Source organism: Monopterus albus, unplaced genomic scaffold (genome assembly GCF_001952655.1).
Source record: "Monopterus albus unplaced genomic scaffold, M_albus_1.0 scaffold160.1, whole genome shotgun sequence".
Classification (NCBI taxonomy): domain Eukaryota; kingdom Metazoa; phylum Chordata; class Actinopteri; order Synbranchiformes; family Synbranchidae; genus Monopterus; species Monopterus albus.
The window spans coordinates 22,628-29,456 of record NW_018128040.1 but is presented as its reverse complement, the minus strand read 5'-3'; positions in this window follow the sequence as shown (position 1 = coordinate 29,456).

The following is a 6,829-nucleotide window of genomic DNA, read 5'->3' as shown; positions in this document are numbered from 1 at the left end:
AAAGAACGGTTGTTATTTTATAATGATCTCAGGAGTGTGTTATATTTCAGCTGAATGCTAAACTGGACTTAATTCATTTGTTGTTCTTTGCCCACTGAGACTCCAAGTTGTATGGAAGAACTAACAGAAAATACAAATCAAATGACTCAGAACATGGGAATCAAATAGCCCTGGCCATTTCCTATAACAGCAGGATTTACACCACAGAAGAACTATCACCCGCTTTGCTTTCATTTTTCACCACCTCTCTATTGTTCCTCCAAAATAGTTTATTATGTGAAACTCAATGCTTTGTTGTCATTGTAATGTAGTTTAGTTTCAGAAAGACTGCATCTGTAGGCTCTGTCATTGCAGATTTTGCATTTTAACATAGAAGAAGTATACAGTTTTGATGAGTGTCTCACTATTTCGATAGATAGTTGAGCCTACCATGTGTTGTAGTTCACAGCATCCCAGTTAGATGATTTGTAGGATTAGATGCTGCTTTCATTTTGTGCCCTAGCTTGTGCAAGGTAGAGAATGTGGTCTGAAGCTGATACTATACTTACCTTCAGTTTTTCAGAAACATTTTAAATCACCAAAATTGGACATACATGGTTTTTACTGGGCATTGATAAAAGGATAAGTGGTACAGGCCAGGTAAGTAAGAAAGTAAGTACATAAGTAAATGTATAAATAAATAAAATTAAACAGGTTGCCTATTAGTACAGTGGTTAGCACTGTTGGCAGCAACAAGGTTCTGGGTTTGCTAAGTGTCATCCCTGTAATAAACAGGTGACCTGTCCGGCATGTACCCAGCTTCTCTCCCAGTGTTAGCTGTGATTGGCCCCAGCCCTCCGCGACCCTCTTCAGGATAAGTCGTACAGTAAAATGGATGGATGGCTAAATAAAACAGCAAGTTCTTCTTAAAACTAATGATTAATTCTCTCATGTGTGTCTTTAGTATGTATTTAGCTAATTTCTCCATCATGACATTTTCTTAAAGGAAAACATTTTCTCATGACCCTCAAATCATGCTCATTCTGGGCTGTATTATAGAAGCTTCTCAGTTGGTCCCACGGTCGCTATGGTTGATCAAAAAGAATGGACCCCCTCTCTGCAGCACACAGTAAAATCTCATTACCAAGTACATGAAGGAACTGTTGCAGTAGGGGTTAAACAAATTATCTAGGAGCCATTACACTTAATGACAGGCACAGAGAAATCCACTGTTGACTGCACATTGGTTACAGATGGTTTTTCAGTGGCTATTTCTAAAAGTAAGTACAATCCCAAAGAAGCTGTGCGATCTTTTCATCCTTAATAGCATTAACTTGTTCATTGTGTGTTTGAGATCCCAGGGTTCACACAGGGTCAGGGATGAAAGTGTCTAGGAATGGAGCCATATGGTTTTAATATGAAGGCATCTAATCATGGCATCACGTTTCTATGGTCACGCAGTGGACACAGCGTAAACACTGTTTCTGACAAGTTAATAATTTCATTTCTATAATGATACAACTTGTAGTCTCCATTAGATGAGATGGATGGAAATTAGGTCATAAGAGCTGCCTGCAGCAGTTTTTTAGCAAAGCTGACAACAACTGCTGTCGGGAGCAGAGTAGCATGACAAGGAGCAGTTTAGTAACTTAATAGTGCAGGACAGTGTCAAACAGGATGCCAAATATGTTCTCATTTATATACTGCACTTTGAAGAGAATGCTCCACCTATAGAAACAGCTTGTTTTTATGAAGTCCTTTAAGGCTAACTAAGCTGCTATGTTTAGATAATTACCTGCACCTAACGAGGATCAGTGCCATGTCTGTCTACATACCTCACCAGTCATTTCAGTGTATTACCACTTGTAGTTAAAGAGGAGGAAGAAAGAAGAATAGAGAGGCATGGTGATAATGATAATGACATGATTTTAAGAGACACAGTATGAAAGACAATGTGAGGAAAAAAATTGTCAACATTCTGAAAGAAGAGTAAGGTACAGATTTGTATGCCTGAATTTACTGATCCTGTTTACATTTTAAGCTCACACACCAATATGTTTATAATAATATTTCATGTTATTACATTATTACTTCAAAGCATTTTCAGTGGATATGGCCAGAGGCATCTAACATAGTTTTAGCTCAAATGTACCCAATCCTGCTTTTAAGTCATGCTCCAAACTGCCCCTGTCTGGCTTTGATTTAACTCAATTTATAACTCGGGTCAAATACATTTGCAAGTTACCGTACATTGTATGAAGCTCTAAATTTAACCTGCTGTGTCTCCACCCAGTGAAACTATGCAGCTATGGCTGTTGTGGATAGAAATGGCAAAGACTTGGATTTCACATCCCTTTCCAACCTGTTAATCCTCCAGCAAAAGTTCAATCTGCAGGAGATTTCAACAACAGGGAACCACATTAAAGTGGAGGTTATTATTGTGCCCTTGAGGGCTTTCGGTGCACATATCTGAGGAAAATGTGTGAACATGTGTGATCTAGTGAGCTCCTCACGTGTTTAATATCCAGCCTGCAGAATGAACTCTTTCATTTAAATCTCCAGAAACGTCCTACACAGTCCACTCAGCCTAGTTTGATGATAATATAAACCTCCTGAAAACCTTTAATCAGGAACACTGAAATGTGTTTTTTTCCCTTTGATTCAGACCTTAGCTGATTCTTAGTAGAAAAACTTTAATAGGAAACTTTTTTTTGATGGGAAAGGACCTCATCCATATTACAGCACTTTCAAAACATCTGCAGGCCTTTACTTTCCATGCAAATCCATAGCCAAATGTAAAATCAGCCAATATCAGAAAATGTTATTAAAGGTATTTCTTTAGCTCTTAGTGGGTCAAGATTTTAAAAGTTGAAACCAGATAACTTATTACATTGTCTAGCAACAACTCTCCCCTTGGAAATAAATTGAGGACTACAGTATGTATCAACAAGCTCTCTTTCAATACTGAGAGTAGGATTTGTGTCAGAATAGTCTCACACCTTCATCTAAACAGCTCTTGAGACCAAAAATGTTATTCAGCGCATCAAGGTTTACATAAAGACTGTGAGGTATGGACCAAGAATAGGTGTAAAACTGCTGAAAGTGGAAGAGTGACCAGAACTGATCTAAGCTCCTTGAGTAATTGCTGACTAAGCTCATGCTTCAAAGACACAACCATGATGCCAGAGGAAGAAAACAACTTCCCTCCTATAGTGGAAACTTCAGAAGAACAAGGAAGGAGACAGAGAGGGAAAGTACGCAGGACAAAGGAGGAAAATTCCATCTGTCACGAGGTCTTAAAAAGTGTGTCCTACAGTCGTGTGTGTGTGTTATGTTCGCTAGTCAATTACATTTCATTCATTTAAATGTAATTTACCATAAATCAACCCTTTTCATGTCACTGCTACCAAAGAAAGGCCATGGGGGCAACAAACCATTGCATGCTGAGAGTTTGTTTTGGTGTACCATGGAAACTAGGCTTCTGTTTTGGACATCTTTTTTTATCCCCTTCCTGTCACTGTGCTCAGCAGAGCACCAAGGCTGTGCCATCGTGGTGGAAACAATTTAGTCAGGGAGGTACAGAGGAGATGTGAGAAAGGAATAAAATAGCAAAATATTTGGGCTGAGTGAAGTCAGTGTGAGAGACCAAAACTGAAACCACTAAGCAGCAGCCACCCAAAGCCCATTAACAGAAACCCAACAATTTACAGCACATCACCTTCCTGCTCCAGTTCTCCTACAGTTTCTCTCTGTGTTCTGTTGTTTGTTTCTACTGGTTATAACTCGTGAGGAGTGTCCAAACAAGACTAAATGATCTCAATGTGTTCTCAGTCACATAAGTAGCATTTTGTGTGAGGAATGGAACACTTGACAGGAGGAATTCACAGTTTTATAAAACAAAGCTCCTTAATGTAGAAAACAAACAGCAGAGAGATCATGTTCATTGTGCTGGATGTCAGGATGGAGGGTGCGGACGTGGAGCTCCACCCTATCGATACTTGATCTGTTGTGTATTTATAAGTCAGATTACTTTTGGATTTAGTTTTAAGGGAGGGTTTGTTGCTCTGCTGCGATCATAATAACACTGGATCCAGGGTGGTATCCTTTCCTGTCATGCCAAACTCTAAGCCTGACCATGTAGCATGCCTCAGCACAATTAAACAAGACATGGTGAGGGAAAAATACCCGTAAACACTGAGATCATAGTAACCACTGTAGATGATTCATAACACCAAACATGTATTGACTTTAATCACAAAGGATGTGACTATCAAACTCTGCTATTGTTTGCAAAACCTAAGTGGTTTTTACAGCTAAGCTGGCACAACATGTAAATAAAACGGACAATGTGAAATTCAAATATACAGATGTGAATCTAACAGAGGCTCTAAAATGCCCCTAGGAGTGAGTGTGAGTGTGTGTGGTTGTCTATTTCCAAGTGTCTGCCCTGTGATAGACTGGCGACCTGTTCAAGGTGGACCCCGCCTCTCGCCCAATGTCAGCTGGGATTGGCTCCAGCCCCTCTGCAACCCTCATTAGGATAAACAGTATAGATAATGGATGGATGGAGTCTAACAGAGAAAGTTTTGGGTTGGTTTTACTCTATCTACTATTTGGGTCCAAGTTATAATATTGAAAATTCCATATTGTTTCACATATAAAAAGACAACAGGTTACATTATTATTCTAAAGGCATATGACTAAATGTTTCAGCAGTTTCAGTAGCTGAACTAAAATGATGAAACAATGTAGCTCTCTACTTATATTAGATGATCAAAGTCTATCGGTAACTCACAATGAAAGCTTAAAACACCTTCACTTGTTGGCTTTTGACTCTTGCCTGTTTTCACAAATGCATGGGTGTGTCAGGCCTTTTTTTCCATATTAATGCAGTTTATTTTTGTTTCACAATGTTGTGTTGTCACAGCTTTGCATTTAAAAGGCTAATAAAATTGGCCACCATCTAAAAGAAGTGTTTTTTCTGATATTCTGCCCTCCTCATCCCCAATATAGTGTAACACCCACTATGAGCTCAGTAATAAAGCAGAAGTATTGCCTTCTCTGACAGCATCAACAAATACTCAAAAGGTATAAGCTTTGTAAAAACCTGGAATTTATGGTCGAGCAGTTATATTTGATTGGAGTGGATGGCAATTGTAATGGATAAAGGGGCCAGTTATTGTTGTCATAATGTTTTTCTTTTCCTGTCTCTCTTTCTTTACTAACATGTCTTAGCCTTTATCTTTGCTGAGTGTAAAAAAAAAAAATCTCAGCAAAAAGACCATAAACAGGTGCCTTCATAAAACAGTTCAAGGATGGTGTCATTTAAGCCAAAGCTCTACAAAACAGAAATGATGAGTGCACAGCAGTCTCTTGTGGTGAAGCATGGAGACGCATAAATGTATGATAAAGTGGGCAAACACCGTACAGCACCATATACCATATGTCATGGCAGTCGTTCCCAGGTGACATTGGGTGAGAGGAAGGGCCAACCTGGACAGGTTGTCAGTCTGCCACAGGGCTAACCTTCTTATTTTTAGATATTTAGCAACAGATATTAAGTGTGTTTCAATGTCAAAGACTCTCAGATTTTGTTCTCTCTCAAAGGAGACATTGTGTGTTTCGTGTCCATTAGTGGATTTAGTGTAAATCAAATATTTAACATTTAAGAAATAATTTCTAGTTACTGTAGATTAAACAGCACCATACTGTGCTTAGATGTAACATACAGCAGACTTTGGGATAAAGTAGAAGTGTGTGTGTTCAGAAACAGGCAGATATAGTGACTGAATTTGAAACAGAATTTTCATAACAGAGGGAGAAAGAGAGTGTAAGGTCTTTTAAATTAATAACAGTTTCTAAAAAATTAAAACAGGCTTCCAAAATCACCATTATCGGCTCTGCCTGGATCATTTTTTTTGGCACTTTGCTACTTCATCAAAGAAAAGTTCACCTCCAAAAAATTCTGATTTTCACACATCTGCGGTTCTCGTTCCAAACCTTTCAGCGTAAAAGCCATAATGTTGAAAGGCCTGGACTAAATTTGTAAAATGTCAAATGTAGGATTGCTTATCTAGGAGCAGTCCTCAAGAATCATAACCATAAATCTAATCTGATCTGGGACCAAAGCATGTTATTCCAAGATACTTGAGATATTTGCAAGATACTCAAATAACTGATAAATCCTTCTGATAGCTGAGGATGTGTTAGTGTCTCTTAGAAATGTACTCTTCTCAAACTGTTACAGCATTCACTGCTCAAACTGATGGCTAACCTCCTACAACAGTGGTCTTCAACCAATTGTGACCCAGGGGCCACCTGACTAAGAAATAACCTGAGGACCACTGTTGTGGGGTGGATAGACTTATTTTCATCATAGATCATAATAAATTTTCTAAATGTTATATATTAGCATGCATTTGATTATTCACAAACAAAAAGTAGTACATGAAAATTTGCTTAAAAAAATAGAAAAATAATGATTCCTACAGTGAAACTACATTATTGAATGCGTTGTCAGAGTCCACCTTCAGTGCCTTCATGGACCACCAGGGGGCTGCTGACCACTGGTTAAAAACCCACATCTTACAACACAGGACACAGCACAGTATCTAGACTATTCACCTTCACGTGGAGATGCAAATGCATGTTGTTGAATCCAGTGTTCTTGTGAGAATAAATGGGAGGATTTGCCACAACAGGTATCTATGCATGACCATAACAAGGATATTTCAGGTAACATAAGTGAATAAGCTACAAGGGGACACTGAATGGCTCGGTGAGTATGAAAATGATGTCCATTGAAGCTGCTGGTGGTCCAACACTTTACTAAGACACTTTGTTGGTTTTT